The 18842-nt window shown below is 41.9% G+C and overlaps 1 protein-coding gene and 1 pseudogene across 8 annotated transcripts in view; one reads left to right on the top strand and one right to left on the bottom strand.

The window, feature by feature from the left end:
• PRKN (parkin RBR E3 ubiquitin protein ligase) overlaps window positions 1–18842 on the bottom strand; it is a 1364839-nt gene that overhangs the window by 265971 nt on the left and 1080026 nt on the right. The gene's annotated exons all lie outside the window — the stretch shown is intronic.
• Window positions 16177–17135, top strand: LOC107129361 (large ribosomal subunit protein eL6 pseudogene; annotated as a pseudogene).

The raw sequence follows: 18842 nt of genomic DNA, 5'->3' as shown, positions 1-18842 counted from the left end.
TGTTCCCCTCCCTGTGTCCATATGTTCTCACTGTTCAACTCCCACTTACGAGTGAGAACATGTGGTGTTTGGTTTTTTGTTCCTATGTCAGTTTGCTGAGAATGATGGTTTCTAACTTCACCCATGTCCCTGCAAAGAACATGAACTCATCCCTTTTCATGACTGCATAGTATTCCATGGTTTATATGTATCACATTTTCTTTATGCAGTCTATCATTGATGGGCATTTGGGTTGGTTCCAAGTCTTTGCTATTGTGAACAGTGTCACAATAAACATACATGTGCATGTGTCTACAGTAGAATGATTTATAATCATTTGGGCATATACCCAGTAATGGGATTGCTGGGTCAAATGGTATTTCTGGCTCTAGATCCTTGAGGAATTGCCACACTGTCTTCCACAATGGTTGAACTAATTTACACTCCCACCATCAGTGTAAATGTGTTCCTATTTTTCTACATCCTCTCCAGCATGTATTGTTTCCTGACTTTTTTTTTTTTTTTTTTGAGATGGAGTCTGGCTCTATTGCCCAGGCTGGAGTGCAATCTCGGCTCACTGCAGGCTCCACCTCCCGGGTTCATGCCACTCTCCTGTCTCAGCCTCCTGAGTAGCTGGGACTACAGGCACCCGCCACCACGCCCGGCTAATTTTTTTGTGTTTTTACTAGAGATGGGGTTTTGCCGTGTTAACCAGGATGGTCTTGATCTACTGACCTCATGATCCACCTGCCTTGGCCTCCCAAAGTGCTGGGATTACAGGCATGAGCCACCATGCCTGGCCGTTTCCTGACTTTTTAATGATCGCCATTCTAACTGGTGTGAGATGGTATCTCACTGTGGTTTTGATTTACATTTCTCTAATGACCAGTGATGCTGAGCTTTTTTTCATATGTTTGTTGATGGCATAAATGTCTTCTTTTGAGAAGTGTCTGTTCATATCCTTCGTCCACTTTTTGATGGGTTTTTTCTTTTCTTGTAAATTTGTTTGAGTTCTTTGTAGATTCTGGATATTAGCCCTTTGTCAGATGCATAGAGTGCAAAAATTTTCTCCCATTCTGTAGGTTGCCTGTTCACTCTGACAATAAATTTCTTTTGGTATGCAGAAGCTTCTTTTGGTACTTAAAATATTTTTAGTACTTCATTGGCAAATCAGGAAAATCCTGATGAGAAGAAAATGTCCTTGCTCTGTTATTAACAATCTACATTTCCCTATACCTTTAAAATAGATTCACTGACATCTGAGAATAAATTACTGTGAAACCAGCATTACTGTGTATGGGACCAGGAACTTGCACACTGTGTGATGACCACAGAGTTTTCAAGGAGGAATATAATGACAAACTTTAGTGAGATGGGTCTGTGGTCTTTATATTTTTTCTCATAACCAACATACGAGGGTTTTGAATAAGCTAATAGAGTATACAATGGATTTGAAGGTACAAACACGTTTTACATACGAAATGGCATGGGATGGGGATGACCTGATTACAATCCCAGGAAGCCAGTGCCAGAACTGCCAATCGGAATATATGGCCTGGGTCTTTCTGTTAAATCGGTAGATTCCTTGTCTATTAGGAAATGCTTTAATGTATTCATCAATGAATTACAACAAAGGAAAAAGACTGTGAGAAAGTAAAATCCTTAAGGCTCACCTAAATCTGACCAAAATGCACAGGTAGAACCAGTGTATGGGACACCACACGGGTGCTTTATCTCTCTACTTCCACACTGAAGCTTGGAATTATCTATGAACATAAGAACTAATCTGTATTCATGATAATTTGCTAAATTAATGTTACTTTGGCTTTACTACACATGTTCTAGCAAGTTGCAACATATATTTTTTTCCTATCGTATATCAAGTGTTTGGTGTGGAATATTATTTTATATCCCATGCTCAACTCCCATTTTTCAACTGCTGCTATGAGAAAAGAAATTATTTGGTTTGAGAATCCTTTCCCTCTCCTGACCTTGTCACCCCAGGATATGAACAACTTCAATAAGCAATACACAAGGGAAGTACTTTGTGTTTTGCCTGGAAAGCCACAGAAATCTTTGAATGCAACAGACAATCTTTCAAGGTAAAAGAGTTATGCCCCAAATTTTTCTTTTTGCTTGCCCAAATTTTTCCCCAGCTTTTCCTTTTCTCTCTCTCTCTTCTTTTTCCAGAAAAATATCAAAAAATTACACTAAAGCTTTATTCTCAGTATTATGCCCAAACCCACCTACAAACAATACATCAATATAAGACTAATTGTGCATAAAATTCAAATTCTATTGCACTGCCACATAAAAATGCAAAATGCTTCAGTGGTATAATGTCTAATGCTGAGCACAGTTCCATAAGATCTGCCCCAAGACAGCTCATACAGACGCAATTATTTCTCACACACTCAAACTGCTTTCTTTCACAACGTTACTTTTATTATGCCAATGCATAAATCTAATTTTAATTGAAAAGTCCATCTAGAAGATGAAAACTGCGCTCGTGTCTTACTTTCACTAAGTGTAAGTGTAATTAAAGATACTAAAAATGTTTTTCGTTGGAGGAAGGATTTTAGCCACCAGGTCAAGAAACCACAAAGGGCGTCGTGGAGCTGCGAAACTGACTTCGCGTTCATCTTCATTCTTAAGTGCTTCTGGTTAAGCAGAAGCGATAGAAGAATGAGCCAAAGCAGCAGCAGCTTTCAGCAGAGGGCAGCAGATGCTCTTCACTTGGAAGACAGAGAAAGTCCTGGCAGAGCCTGAAGTGGTTCTGAATCCCCCAGGTTTGAAAGGTCAGTTTGTTAATCACAAAAAGGCTGAAGGTCTACAAGGTAGCAAGGACACAGATTGCATGGTTTCACAGACATATGGTCACCAGCACAAGAATTTTTGGGAGGCCTGTAAAGCAAGCCTTTACAAAAACTTTCTTCATTTAAAAAAAAAGAGTGATGCAATCTGGATGCCCAGAGTAGCTAAGGCCACCATCGGGAAAGTCACTTGCTAAGCTGCTGTTTTTTTTTTTTCTCTTTACTTTCCTGTTTTACTGTTCTATGTTCAGGTAATGGTAGTTACAGCAGTTTTTCCATTTTTTTTTCAATAGGTCTATCGATATTTGTTACACTATAAATTTTTCATGTGATAAAATTGATAATAATGGTATCTATATAACAATAACGAACATCTACAGGGTTCTTACTTGGTATCAGTTTAAGCTCTTTGTATAGATAGTTTTATTTTAAATCTCACAGTGACCCTGAAATATTACTATTACCATTTCCCAAATGAGGAAACTGAGGCCGAGAGAGCAATTTATCCAGTCACACTTGGTATGCAGCAGCAGTAGCCCCGGACTTGAACTGGGGTCTCTGAGATAGCAGAGTCTAGAACTGTACCCTCCAATACGGCAGCTGCGAGCCACAAGTGGCTGTATCGGTGTGTCCGTGCTGAGTGGAGGGGGACTGTGAAATACACGCTGGATTTTGAAGACTCTGTGTGTAATCAGAAAGGATCTCAATAATTTTTACATCGATTACATGTTAGAATTATAATATTTTAGATATATTAGGTTATATAAAATAAATTATTAAAATTAACTTCACCTTTAATGTGGCTATTAGAAAGCTTCCAATTACAGAATTGGTACACATTATATTTCTTTTTCTTTTTTTTTTTCGTTTTTTTTCGAGACAGAGTCTCGCTCTGTCTCCCAGGCTAGAGTGCAATGGTGCAATCTCGGCTCACTGCCACCTCCACCTCCTGAGTTTGAGCAATTCGCCTACCTCAGCCTCCCGAGGTACCTGGGACTACAGGCACACACCACCATGCCCATTTAATTTTTTTTTTTTTTTGTATTTTCAGTAGAGATGGGGTTTCACCACGTTGGCCAGGCTGGCCTTGAACTCCTGACCTCAGATGATCCACCCGCCTTGGCCTCCCAAAGTGCTGGGATTACAGGTGTGAGCCACTGCGCCCAGTCAGTACACATTATATTTCCATTGGTTCTGTTGGCTTTAGATCCTTGATTCCCACACTATATGGCCCATTGTCCCAAGACACCTTCTTCCTCACCGTTCTCAGGAAAATGAAAGGCGTTAAGAAATTCTGTAAAGTTTCTTGACCTGAACCTTGGTAGTTCCTCTCACTGAATTGATTTGTTTGATAGGAATTATGTCGGATGTAGGTATCATATGGAATGGAAGGAGGACAGAATTCAGGGATAAGATGGAATAAACCACTACTAGCATCACCTATCACTGTGTAGACAGGAACATCAGAGGAATCTGAATCTCCACTTTACATTGACATTTCCTGGACAGGGTTACCTTTCAACTTTAAGACTCCAACTTCTAGAATTTACATAGATTATTGGTCAGGATAGTAAATAATGGATTTAATGCATGGATATTTGAATAGCCTACAGTCATGAAAGGAAAATTTTCATTTTGATTCACCTGTGTTAAAAAACCTTCAAGCTCTTCTTAGCAAGCACTGGGCCAGAGACAACACGTCTTTGGTTTACAGAAAAGGTTCCCGATCTTTTTCCTTTATCAGCACATCTCTTTCATTTCAACAAAGATTCTCAACCAGGAAATAGTCACCATGGAAGGCAGTGAGGTGGAGGATAGGCTGTATAATTCCGATGACTATCCAGGGGGATTCTGGCAAGGTGCCTCCTGTCCACCTTTACTTTCAGTGCTTCAAGTCCTCATGTGAGCTTCTACCTTCTTCTGTTGATGCTTGCCATCAATGTCCCTGACAGCCTGGCTGATGGTGCCGGGCAGAGGCTCAAAGAGGCCAGGGTTTTGCTGTCCAACATGTGCCACTCTTTTAGTCAGGCTTCTCCAGAGAGACAGAGGCAATAGGATAGATCTTTAGTTATATATATATATATATGAGGGAGATTTCTTAGAGGAATTGGCTCATGTGATGATGGAGGTTGAGAAGTTCCAGGACAGCCCATCTACAAGCTGGAGACCCTAGGATGCTGGTCATGTGGCTCAGTCCAAATCCCAAAACCTTGGAACCAGAGAAGCTGATAGTGTAATTCTCAGTCTGAGGCTGGAGGGGGTTGGGTGCTGATGAAAGTCCTTGAGTTCCAAGGCTGGGGGTCCCAGGGTCCTGATGTCCAAGGGCAGGAGGAGGAGAGTGTGCCCAGCTCCAGTAAAGAGAAACTAATTTGCTTTTCTTCTGTTTTTCCTCTATATGGGCCCCCAGCAGCCTGAATGGGGCCCGTCCACATGCAGCGCTGATCTTCCCCCATCAGTTCACGTGGACTCGCACGCCAACCCCCTCTGGAAACACCCTCACAGATACACCCCAGAGTAACACTAGCAGCTCTCCAGCTAGTCCCTAATCCAGCCAAGTCGACACCTAAAATTAACCATCACAGTCACACATTTGGGTTCATAGGAAAGAACTTTAAAGCTCCTGATCTAGTTAACCTTGCTGGTCACCCATATATGAGAAAGGATGTGAATCAAGGAGGAAGGAGACATGCTCTAGGACACTGACCACCCACACTCACTCCTAGTATGTTACCAAGTGGCAAATTCACACATCACACTCCATTGTAGAAAAAAAAGTCACTTCTTAATTTCCTCAATATCTATTCTCACGTTCCGCTTAAGCCACCCTCTACTTTTCTCCCCAGAGGGGATGCCTTACCACGTGTATGCCGGCTCTCTCAGTGTCTGCTGGTGTAACGAGCGCCTTTGGTACCTCTTAGCCCCTGGTCTCCATCTCCTTGCACCTCCTTTCCAAGGTGGTGACTGGGTCCTCATGGTGAGCGAGAGGAGGGGTCCCCAAGCTGTTTGGAGATCGGGGGCTGCCCTCTGCTCTTCACCAGCTGCTGCAGTAGTGGTCTCCCCGTCACCACCTGCTCTGGCTAACTTCTTTGAAAAGGGAAAGTTCTCTCTTTGCTTAGGGCTGTGTAGCCTCTGAAGATCTGACTGCCATTCTCATTCAATTCCTGGGCACGCAGGTCTGCCCTGTAGGCTCTAATGGTAGGCTCCATTTGCTCAGTAGCCAGCACCAGGCCTGCCCCTTTCCAGCGACCTCCTTGCCCCTCCCCAGGCCCCTAACGGAGGATCTGGGAGCTGTGCCCAGGCGTTCTCTACCAGAAGCCACTGTGCTCCTGCCTGGCCACTGCTGCAGGCCCCAGCAGGAAGCAGAGCGACAAGCCCTCACCTCTCATCCTCCCCCTCACTCCATGAAGCCTTCTTGTCATGGACGCAGGTCTTCCCTCCACCCCACAGTCCATGTGAGCCTGAAAGAGAGGTTCTATTCCTCTTCTGTCTCTTATCTGACCAGAGCTTCCACTACCTCTTGCCCTCTCCTGGGATTGTACTAACTTTAGGCTTCTGGGGAAGTTGATTTATGAGGAAGAGGAAGAGCAAGAAAGAATTTTGGAGAAACAAAAGAAATCGGAGAACTTGACAATTTTCTTGTTCCTTCTGAAATGAATTTTCAAGGTGACTTATTATTCTGTTTTAAACACTAAATTCTCAGAATGCTATGTACTTCTTGGTGCTGACAAACTTAAAAAGAATCAGACCTACATCAAACCTAGGCAGTTTAGAAATCATCTGTTCTCGTGGCTCATCTGCGTTGCTCACCTGTCTTGGCAAAAGCATATCTGAGTTGGCAACGTCTCTTTTCTTTTCAGCTTTTTCTTAGGCTGTCTATTTCATGTACTATAGCTATTTACAATAGATTGCATGAGACCCAGCTTGTTTCTAAGAAAAGACAATAGAAAAATGTGTATAAAATTGGAAAAATACAATAATGTACAGAGCCGTAGTTAACACTTGAGAGCCTAGGGGTGAGTCTACTAAGGGCACCTGCCAAGACCCTTAACAACAGAAGTCTGAGATATCCCCAAGCTGGGACTCCCATTACTTTCCCTATTCTGGCTCTCTGGTGTGCTTCCTACTATAATATCCTAGTTTTTCTGCCTCTCTTCAACCATGTTTTCCCTTAAAAAAGATGTATATACAGACATAAGTATTGTAAGTGAATGTATAAATAACAGATACAAAAAGGATTTTATTGTAGTATTCTCCAGAAACACAAAAATATGGGTATATACACTTCCAGTGTCACACTATTCAGGAAGTCTCTTTAGATAGTATAAATATTATCCCTAGCTGTAAGCAAATATAGACCAGTAAGGGAGTGACAGACAGCTTTTTAAAAACTGATTTTTTTGAAAAGTATATCCAAATCAGACATTCGTTATTTTTTTGCAATGTCAACAGAGCTCTTGAATAAAATTATTAGATTATGCCCCTGCTTTTTAATCTGAAAGTTGTGTGGGTTTTGGTTTTGTCACAACTACCTTAGTGCTGTATATATTCTCTAAGTTTGGGCTGGAGCCACCCATTATTTTCCTAATGATTTAATGAAACAACACTGGTTTTGCAGATCAGCCAAAAATGGGTAAAAAGGAAAGAATGAAGAGAGAAGAAAAACAGAAAACATGTTAAGAAAGCACCTTTCCTTGCACTGTGCTTTAATATTCAGTAAACATATGGTTATGGTTAAAAGAAATAAGAAATATGTATGTTTATATTGAACTGGCTAATTTAATGGTTGCTTTGACTTCTACTAAAGGGTCATCTAATATTTGATAATAAACGCAACACATTAATTTTTCACTTTTCTTTGAATTACAGGAAGGAGGTCTTACTATGAAAAGCCTCATTATGAAAGGCCTCAGTCTGGTCTCAAATCCGCAGAAATTATACTCTTTCCTCTTGACATCTTGTAATAAATAAAACTGTTAATATTTTGACTTTAGACAAATTTCTCTTTTGCTTTCAGCAGCTAACAGTTATAAAAAGAGACAGTGCTACATTAGTTACAGTAATTTACTTTGGGGACACCAGCAGAAACACATAAAATTCATTAGTGGCGCCAACAGCTATTTCTAATTCTAATAAAAAGGCTAAACTACAATTTATAAAACGAGTCTTAAAACTTTCCTGAAGACAGAAGAGTTGAGATGATCTTTGGAATAACTAAAGCAAGAATCCTACTGTACTTAAGCCAAAATGTTTGTTTTCACAACACTGTAACATAATGTGTTAACATTAAAATACTTTCTCATTGCCAAATGAATATAAACTGGGGAGATGCTCTCTCAGCTCATGCTCTTGGTCCATTAAGCCTGGGTTCCTGCCTCTGGCAGTGTTTCATGCTTCAGAGAAAGGCAACAACAAAAAAAACTTATAAGCAAAATTAGAATAAATCTACAGCTCTTATGATCAATCATGCAAGTTTAGCATTGGGAAAAAAACACATTTGCTTCTCTTTCCCATAGGAATTGTACGCCTCTGACTTTGAGACCTTGAGAAATATATTTTCATCCCATAGGAAACTCAAGGTTGCAGATGGACACACACATTCTACTAATATCATTTTTATTAAAACACTTTCGTCTGATAATTTATTAAAAAGTGTTCCCTAAAGGAATGATGCTGCTACTAAAAACATTTTCCTGAATTACTTTTAATCTAAAAAGTGCTTGAGAAGAAAGCTGGAAGATATGATGAGTTGAATTCCTACAGAAGTCTTGCCTTCTATTAATAGTGAACACAAAATATTTGGAAAATAAGACAATAGAAATAAATTTGAAATAAACAAGTTGGTCTGCACTGGCCTTTCTTAGAATACATTATGCCATTCAAGATTTCTTATTTAGAAATATCCTTCTCCAGGAAAAGTCCTATGCCCTTTTTAAAGTAGATGATTTTCAAGCTACTATAAAGACACATGCACACGTATGTTTATTGCGGCACTATTCACAATAGCAAAGACTTGGAACCAACCCAAATGTCCATCAATGATAGACTAGATTAAGAAAATGTGGCACATATACACCATGGAATACTATGCAGCCATAAAAAAGGATGAGTTCCTGTCCTTTGCAGGGACATGGATGAAGCTGGAAACCATCATTCTCAGCAAATTGTCACAAGGACAGAAAACCAAACAACGCATGTTCTCACTCATAGGCGGGAGTTGAACAATGAGAACACTTGGACACAGGGCAGGGAACATCACACACCGGGGCCGGTTGGGGGGTGGGGACATGGGGGAGGGATAGCATTAGGAGAAATACCTAATGTAAATGACGGGCTGATGGGTGCAGCAAACCAACATGGCACATGTGTACCTATGTAACAAACCTGCACGTTGTGTACATGTACCCTAGAACTTAAAGTATAATAAAAATCAATGAAAAAAAGTAGATGATTTCTCAATTATTTCTTCTGCATATAACCTATCCTTGAGGGGTAAGCAAAAAGGAGCAATGTGGCGGCTACATAGAACCACTTCTTAACAGGGAGAGTAACATGTAACACTCGTGCTAAGATTTCCATGGGATCATGTGCACAAATTGCCAGCTCAGGGCTCAGCACACAAGTGTAAAATTTAAAAACGCCAGAACATATCTGCTCAGGCCTATTCATAGACCAGGCCTCCTTAGGTTTATTAATACCCCTCCCTTAGTCACAAAATTTCCTTACAAAGGGCCTGTGGAGTAGCTGTTGGAGGCCAAAGGTCTGGCCGCCACCTAACAAGACCCCACCCAAAGTCATCCAGTAGAAGAAGTAGGTTTCATTACAGTATAAAGTAAAATTAAAGGCTGATTAAAAGCAGCAGTTTACATCTGTACATCACCTGATCTAATTTCCTCATTCCTGATGAGGAAACTGGGCTGCAGAGAGGCTAAATGAATGCCTCAGAAGTTAAGATCACTCCTGTATATTCCTGGTGTGGTTCACTGTGTATTCCTTACCCTGCACACAGTGTCAGGACAGAGCAGGCTCCAACTCCTTACTGTTTGGTGCATGAATAAAAGGAGGTAACCGGCCTGTTGTGGCGTAACCAGCTTACTGGCTGTGCGGCTGTTAGGATTCTGATTTCCTGTGGCTTTTTACTCTCTACTAGACTTACCAAAGAAAGGATGGTTCTGGAAAGCATCAGTGTGGGGCAGAGTGAGTGCAGACAAAACTACCCCCCATGTATACACGAACAGGGGCCACTGACTGGTGATGCTTCAAGTCCCTTTAGTGGGCACCAGTCCTTCCTCCAACCATTTAAGAAAAATAAAGGGAACACACTGATATTCTTTCCTTTCAGCTGGGTGCTTGCTGACCTCAGAGTCCCAGGGCACATGTTGCCAAACTGAAAGAACACGGAGCATGTCTGGAGGATGCTGGCAAAACTGAAAAGCCAAACTCCGGCTGCATCCACTGATATTTACAGCGTTGCCAGCCTAGGCTCTGCTACCACCACTGTTGGGTCAGACTCGCAGACCCTGGCCAAATAATGGGTGAACAAACGCACTCAGACACAGATATCTAGTGAAAGAGCGGGCTAGGGGGCCGGGCACTTACAGACCCCAAGGAGGGTGCTGTAAAGAGTCAGCAGCCATGGCCCTGACAAGCTGGCGCTGTGGGCATTTATTCAGCACAAATTTAATGACAAAGGCTTTGAGTCAACACACTTGTGGATAATTAACATGGTCACCCTCCCCGCCACCCAGAGCAGTCGTGTGCGCAGATGATTAAAGGCCAGGTTCCGAGGCCTAAGGAAACTAACTTATCTAGATCAGTTTCTTTACATCCCCTTATCACCTAACCTAAGCTCTTAGGAGAATTCAGCTGCCTTCAGCCAAATTTTCTTTAGAAGCTTTGCAAACCCCTGGCCTTCCAAGGTTTGCATCTTTCTACAATTTTTCTCACCACCCTGACCAATCTCCTACACACCACAATATGCATTTTCTCAAGGCGTTCCACTGAAGGAGGTAGAGCATCGGAGAAAAGCCTAGGAAACAGAGGGCCCCGACAGCCTTTACAGTCATGCTAAGACCATCGTACCAATAACGAAATAGGATCTACCATTATGTGATCTAGTAAAGTTTATACTTTTTTGATAAATAATTCAGCCAAGTTTCAGTTTTCTGAATCAAAGGGCAACTAAAGTACATATTATTTTCTGAAAGAACTCTACCTACTTTACCAGAAAGAGAACACCATGGAATATGGTGCACACGTCACTGTGCCGTGTGATGTACAGCCTTGGACGTTACATGCTACTTAAAGTGGATTAAAAACAGTGTTTATTATAAAGAACAAGAGGAGTGTAGCGAGCGTCATCAAATGCTTTCATAAAACCCATCACCAGACAGTCAGTTACGAACACTGAGAAGACCACTAAAAGTCTTTATTTTTGGTGGAGAGTTCTAGAAAAGATGGGCGGAATCCACACCAAAAGACGTGCTGCTCTTTGGGGAGAATGAGTGGTGTTCCATGTCTTTAGCTGTTGACATGTTTGATCCCCAATTTAGGGAGCAAATGGCCACATGTTTTGTGTGAACCCCACTGGTGCGGAGATGAGCCTGTGTGACTAGGATAACCCTTGGTGTATTTCTGCTACATTACCTTGCCCTTCATTCAGGAATGATACCAAGCTGGACGCTTTCAATTAAAAACTTCGCTTAGGAATAAATTGTGTTTCATGGGTTTATGGTGCTCTAAAACGTCTCTGAGAATTCACCCTTCCTTTTTTTTTTTTTTTTGGCCTGTGGGTATTTGCTTTGTGGGCAGCTGCAAAATCAGTATTAGCCAAAACAAACTGATAATTAAACAAACAAACATGATGGTGTCATGTATCATGTCAGAGTAGTGTTGGAAAATGGAAGTATAAAATACTTCTAAGTATTGATTTATTGCGCTCCTTTTTCTTATTCTATAGAAAAACTAGATTAAAAATCAATGTCATTTACATGATTTTAGTCCAATAAAGAGTGTAATAATTTGGCTGTTCAATTAATATGGTTTGAGGAAATATGAGTGTCTTAGTCTGTTCATTCTGCAGTAACAGGATACTATAGACTGGATGGCTTATAAGCCACAGAAATTTATTTCTCCAAGTCTGGAGGTTGCAAGGCCAAGATCAAGGTGATGGTGGAATCTGTGTCTGATGAGTGCTGTCTTCTTGCTGTGTCTTCACATGGCAGAAGGGATGAGAGAGATCTCTGAGGTCCCTTTTATAAGAACACTAATCTCATTCCTGAGGTTTCTACCCTAAAGACCTAATCACTTCCCAAAAGCCCTATCTCTTAATACCATCACCTTGAGGGTTAGGATTTCACTATATACATTTTGGAGTGACACAAACCTTCAGTTCATAGCAGTGGGTAAACATTTAGTGCTTGAATATTTGCTAGTGAAAGGATTAAATTCCAACTAGCCAAGAAGGCCACAAGCCAGCCTTTGCAGAGAAGAAGAGAAATGGCACTTAGAAGAGGGGCTTTGACATCTCCAGAACTGGACTTGCTCTTAACTGCAGTACCGTTCATTGTTAATTAATGCATTCACTCATTTATTCAACAGACAGAATCGCGCAGGGCTACATTTGGCCCTGTGGGGATGCAGAGGTGGGTGATCGGCAGGTCCCTGAGGCAGGAAGCTGATGAGAGTGTACCATGCATGCAGATAACCAGAATGCTGGGCAGGCAATGAAGAGAACCATTCTCAAGACACACAGCTTTAACTGAGTAATTTATAGTTACGGGAAATCTTCAATAAGTGATATCCTGTAAGCTGGAGCTGACATTATGGGCAGGCAAAAGAGTGCAGAAGGCAGACACAGAGCCGGAACACACTGGGCACTGAGGACAACCAGCGCCGAGGAATGGCGTCTTCGCGGGGCATGGACTGGATCGAGGGACGATGGAAGAGGTGGGGAAGGCAAGCTCGGGATGCTCATGGCGTCTGGGCTTTGTTCAGGAAGCAGGACAGACTCTTCGAAGGTGTTTGCTCAAAGATGGGACCTGATCAGACTGGTGTTTCAGAAAAATGACTCCGATAGACATGAACAGGGTGATGTGGATCCAGGAGTTTAGGGCAACGCTCTCAGCCGGCAGAGTCTAACTGAGAAGCAAGGGAGGAGGTACTGACAGCGGTTAGGGGCAGTCAGGAGCGATTTCAGAAGCCGCACTGCAGGCCTCTCCCCTGTACCCCGGCAGCTGCTGCCCCAATCACCCCTCCCTCTCATCTAGCCTCTCCCAACCCAGGCTCCACATTCCATCAGTCACCGTTTAACACGCATCCACATTCAGCCCTTCTGCTTAAAACCTCCACTACTTGACCCGTGAAGTCAGATTATCCAGTGGTAGGCACCCTATACATGACTCTGCCAACCTCCCACCTCCTGTCTTGCCCCTCCCAGGCTGGCCTTGGACCACGGACGCTTTGTTAATGTTTTCCATCCTGGTGTTCTCACCCAACCATCCTCCACACTCTCGCTCTGCCTGCCTCCTTCCCCACCCACCTAGCAAATGCCAATTTGATCTTCAGGAAGATGCTGCACATAAACTCGTGCTGAAGAATCCAGTTAATGTGAGTGGAGCAGACCTAAAATCTTGGGGCACAGTGGTTACCTAGTGACCCACATCTCTGTGATTTGCTAATGCTGATAAAAGCTTTGTTGACAACCCCTTTCAAAGGCACTCTGCTTCCACTCTGTGACAATAGCGCCAGGTCCGAGTCTCCAGCTTAAGGGTTTGTGAAATGCTTTCAGGTTTTTCACTGAAGGAGTTCACAAGCTTTGGTGCACTCTGAGAGGAGCTGTGTCAATGAGCTCACATAGCGTTCATTGTGCTTAGTCACCCGTGGTATCATAATAACAGAAGCCTTTTCAATTTGATTGAATTTCACCCTGAAAAGGCATATATTTTTACTGCGTACTAGAGTAAGTTCCACTCTTCCTTGGGAAACTCGTAAAGTAATATGAAAGCAGAGCCCTTAGGGTCTGAAAAATTGAGATCTGAAGGTCTGACAACACCTACCATCTACCCAAGGCACTGCTGGGCACCCACCAATAACTCCCTTGTTTGAAAACACGGCCAATCAGTGCACCTCTCTGAGGCTCAGCTTCCTTGTAGAGCCGTAGATGAGATGTTTTGAAGTAACTGGCACTTGGGTCGCACACATGGTATGTCCCCAGTAAAGGGAAGTTACCATTGACATAGTTTATACTATCATCATAAAAAAGTTTCAGAACTGAAATTAATTAAATAAATCAAATTTATTTAATGAGTTTCCAAAAGCAGAGAGTATCTTAAATCTTCCTGTACATCCAAGAATTACATTGTTTTACAATGTCTTTTAAAGCCATTTCAGAAGTACCAGTGTGTTGCCATTTACTAGAGTCAAATTCACACTTTCACAAATTCATCATCTTTAAGTTACGGCACTCACTGACGACTCTCTCAGCAGGCACCCATGGTTCTCTCTTGTCATCAACATCATCATCAGTGAAGATGTTTGCTCCCTACCATATCAAGGGGCCTAGACTAGGCATTCGGGGAGAGAAGCAGTGATGAATCAAAAACAACATGTGGCTCTGTGCCAGCAAAGGGCTTGTAAAAGACCACACAGCGACAGTCAACCACTTGGAAGAGAACCACGTGACACAGCAAGTTCGAGTGTCTAAACACAAAGATTGTTTTCTTCCAAAATGTTAGTCACAGATAAAATAGGATACAGACAAAAACAATCCTTTAAGGACTGTTTGCATACCCCAGAAGGCTGGGGCCATGCTTTCTAGGCAGGCTGCTCTTGCTACCCTCTTGGAACTTTGTGCTCCCAGCCACAGGCATGGAAGAGGAAGAGAGGGTGGGAGCCAAGCAATGGTTTAGTGGGGGCGAGAACATCAGAATGACTCTGCCGTAGCAGACAGGAGAGCCCATCATGTGCCACGCATGAGCTAGTGCTTATTGAAAGCCTTCAACATTGTGGGATTCCACAGGTAGAATTTTTTTCTGAGAAATAGTTTCCTGGTGGTTGTAAAGGAAACAAATTCTTTATCAAGCATTTAACGTCTGCAAAGCACTAGAGTACCAGTAAGTTCTACAAGACCCGCAATACACTAGAGTACCAGTAAATCATACAAGACTCACAAGTAGCTCAGTCAGACTGGTAAGAGACAAGACAGGAGAAGAGTAGCTTTGCCACGTGTTTTAGGCAAAGTGCCAAGTGACAGGTGCAACAAATCCATGGCACAAATATCACAGGCCCTCAAAAGCAATGAGTGCAAATAGAAAATAAAATCATCTGGAAAAATAATTTCCTATGGCATGAAGGCATCTTATTTATTTAAAAATGTATCCATTATAATATGAGGATGACTTCAGGCTATGAGGAATTTATTGGACAGTTTTCATTCAATGGGGAGATAAAAATGCTTTTTGAAATGTCTTGCTATCTGTAGTTAGAGGAATATCCTCCTCTTCTTGCATTTCTATTTCATTTTCTATATGCAGTTGCTAGGGGTGCACACACACCCAGACAGACAAACACACACACACACACACACACACACACACACACACACACACACACACAGAGTAATTCCTCAGGGGCTTTTTATCCATTGGGAATTTGCAATAGCTAAACACAGCCACTGAAATAAAAACATATCCTGACATGCATTCTTACCCAATTTATCCCATTTAGGACTGTAGAAAGTATCCGGGAAGAAAAACTAATAAAAAAAGTGTAAGTCGTTAACTATTTCTTGTGGAGTTCTTTTCCCCCCAGCTGTGCATTAAAATGGTCTGTGCAAATTGATAGCTTCAGCATGCAAAGTGCATTAATATAAACCAAACCAAGACTGTGCACCAATGTCAGAGAGTAGCTCCTGTTTCCAATTAAAAGAGACTTTCCAGTGGAACTGATGACTCATGGCTCAACGTGGCAGAGAGGTCTTATTTATTTTTTTCAAATTTTCTTTTTAGTTTTAATGATAGTCATAGCGTCACACATTTTTGTTCATTAGCATAGATGGGGCCTAAGGTTACAAAAGCTGTGGTAAGAATCGTCCTTAATTGCATGGGTTCTTCTAGGATTTACTTGAGAAAAAAACCCATAAATGGCAACCCAGGAAGACACAGGCATCTGTGAGCATCTTGTAAAATACCTGTAACTATAGTGTAAATGCCAAAACGTTATCTAGTCTTTTACTTAATATGACATTTGGGTGAAATTGCATCTTGATTCATTGGATCTTACTGTTTTACTTTAATATGAAATTAGAAAAAAAAATAGTTTCCCTTTAGTTTTTAGTGACATTTTGAAATAATAGAAGTCAAAATAAATCCAGTTGTCTGAAAAATGTGGACCTTAGTTCTCTTTCCCATCTTGCAAGATGGCTGGTGAAAAAGTTGAGAAGCCAGATACTAAAGAGAAGAAACCCGAAGCCAAGAAGGCTGATGCTGGTGGCAAGGTGGAAAAGGGTAACCTCAAGGCTAAGAAGCCCAAGAAGGGGCAGCCCCATTGCAGCCTCAACCCTGTCCTTGTCAGAGGAATTGGCAGGTATTCCCGATCTGCCATGTATTCCAGAAAGGCCGTGTACAAGAGGAAGTACTCAGCCGCTAAATCCAAGGTTGAAAAGAAAAAGAAGGAGAAGGTTCTTGCAACTCTTACAAAACCAGTTGGTGGTGACAAGAACGGCGGTACCCGGGTGGTTAAACTTCGCAAAATGCCTAGATATTATCCTACTGAAGATGTGCCTCGAAGGTGTTGAGCCACGGCAACAAACCCTTCAGTCAGCACGTGAGAAAACTGCGAGCCAGCATTACCCCCGGGACCGTTCTGATCATCCTCACTGGACGCCACGGGGGCAAGAGGGTGGTTTTCCTGAAGCAGCTGGCTAGTGGCTTGTTACTTGTGACTGGACCTCTGGTCCTCAATCGAGTTCCTCTACGAAGAACACACCAGAAATTTGTCATTGCCACCTCAACCAAAATCGATTATCAGCAATGTCAAAATCCCAAAACATCTTAATGATGCTTACTTCAAGAAGAAGCAGCTGCGGAAGCCCAGACACCAGGAAGGTGAGATCTTCAACACAGAAAAAGAGAAATACGAGATTACAGAGCAGCGCAAGATTGATCAGAAAGCTGTGGACTCACAAATTCTACCAAAAATCAAAGCTGTTCCTCAGCCCCAGGGCTACCTGCGATCTGTGCTTGCCCTGACGAATGGAATTTATCCTCACAAATTGGTGTTCTAAATGTCTTAAGAACCTCATTAAATAGCTAAGTATAAAAAAAAAGAAAAGAAAAAAAAGAAAAATGTATCTGTTTCTAAATATTCTATAAACCACTGGAAACTGTATTAGTCCATTATCACGCTGCTAATAAAGACATGACCAAGACTGGATAATTTATAAAGGAAAGAGATTCAATTGATTCAAGGCTCCACAGCACTGGGGAGGCCCCAGGAAACTTACAATCATGGCAGAAGGGGAAGCAAACATGTCCTTCTTCACATGGAGGCAGCAAGGAGAAGTACAGAGCAAAAGAGGGATACCCCTTATAAAACTAAATCTTGTGAGAACTCACTCACTATCATGAGAATAGCATGGAGGTAAACACTCCCATGATTCAATTACCTCCTATGACACACGGGGATAATGGGAACTACAATTCAAGATGAGATTTGGGTGGGGACACAGTCAAACCATATCAGAAGCTTTTCAGACCATTGTCTCTCTCTGTAAGACCTATGGTCATTTAATTAAGTTTCTGTTCCAGGCTTTGCTGTACAAACAATACTGTATTCATTTGGTGCAATAAAAATTAAAACAGAAATACTTGTCCTGGAAAACATAAAGGTATGAAATACACTTCAGAAAAAAATGCATGCGTACTTGTGTGTATGTGTGACTGCACACACACACATACACTCCCAAACGTGATAATTTAGTTGGTTTTCTTTGTTTTCTGATTGCCAAATAAATTTCTCTACTAAATACATTGCAAGTCTGCAATCATGGTTCCAGTTTATCATACTGTGTTTTCACATTCCTTCCAATTGACGATGTTATGCCTAAAAATACAATGTTCCAAAGAGTGTACTTCAATTCATACTATATTCCCCTTAGCAACATTGAATCCTTAAGACATCTGTTAAAAGTCAGGTGCATTCAGTTAACAGCTTAACAGGGTTGGGATCTGTAGAAATTTATCAAACAAGTTAACATTATTGACTTTTAAACAGACACTGTAGTTGCAAAGAATATCATGAGGATTTTGTAAAAGCCATATCATACTGTGGATATTAAATATTCCTGGTGGAATAAGATAGCATGGCACAGTTAAAAGAATCTGAGATACTGCAAGGCCAGGAGCACTGCTCTCCTCTGTTGCCCATGAATCTTCTAAAGAAAGAAAAGTGCTTTCTTGCCACTTCAGAGTTGTTTTTGGTTTCCTGAAACTGCCATAATTTAATTAAAGTGCTCAGTGTCCTGCCTATGTGACCCCATCCAGTTGACAGAATCATTCTACTCGATTTTTCTAACAGGGGACTAAGATGCAGGTGCCAGGCAGCTGTTCATACAGCATGAGAATGGGAGGGGCCTCTGTCCAAAATATCTCCTGTCAAATGAATTAAAATGATTATGGGCTAAAGCTGGGTGCTAAAAATGTGTCTATGTGTGTACGTCGCATGAGGAGGGGGCTTTAACCAAATGGGAAACTTAAACACACACACACACACACACACACACACACACACACACACACACACACAGATCCCCCACCCGCTAAAACCCCAGGAATTTTTGGGACTCCTAAGACTGTGAGTCATCGTTACTGATGGGAATGGGTTCTGTCCCGTAGGTGAGTCAGATTGGAGAAACGGATGCCTGTGGCAAGGCAGTGTTGTCAGAGAGAAAGCACATCCCCTCGTCGGCCTATAACCACAAGATCTGGGTGAGCTGAATAAAAAGAACAGCAGACACTCCTGGTGAGCTTCCCCGCAAATGGGCTCAGTCCCCGT

Source organism: Macaca fascicularis, chromosome 4 (genome assembly GCF_037993035.2).
Source record: "Macaca fascicularis isolate 582-1 chromosome 4, T2T-MFA8v1.1".
NCBI classification, from domain to species: domain Eukaryota; kingdom Metazoa; phylum Chordata; class Mammalia; order Primates; family Cercopithecidae; genus Macaca; species Macaca fascicularis.
Note: the sequence above shows the minus strand (reverse complement) of the source record. Positions and strands in the feature narration are given on the sequence as shown.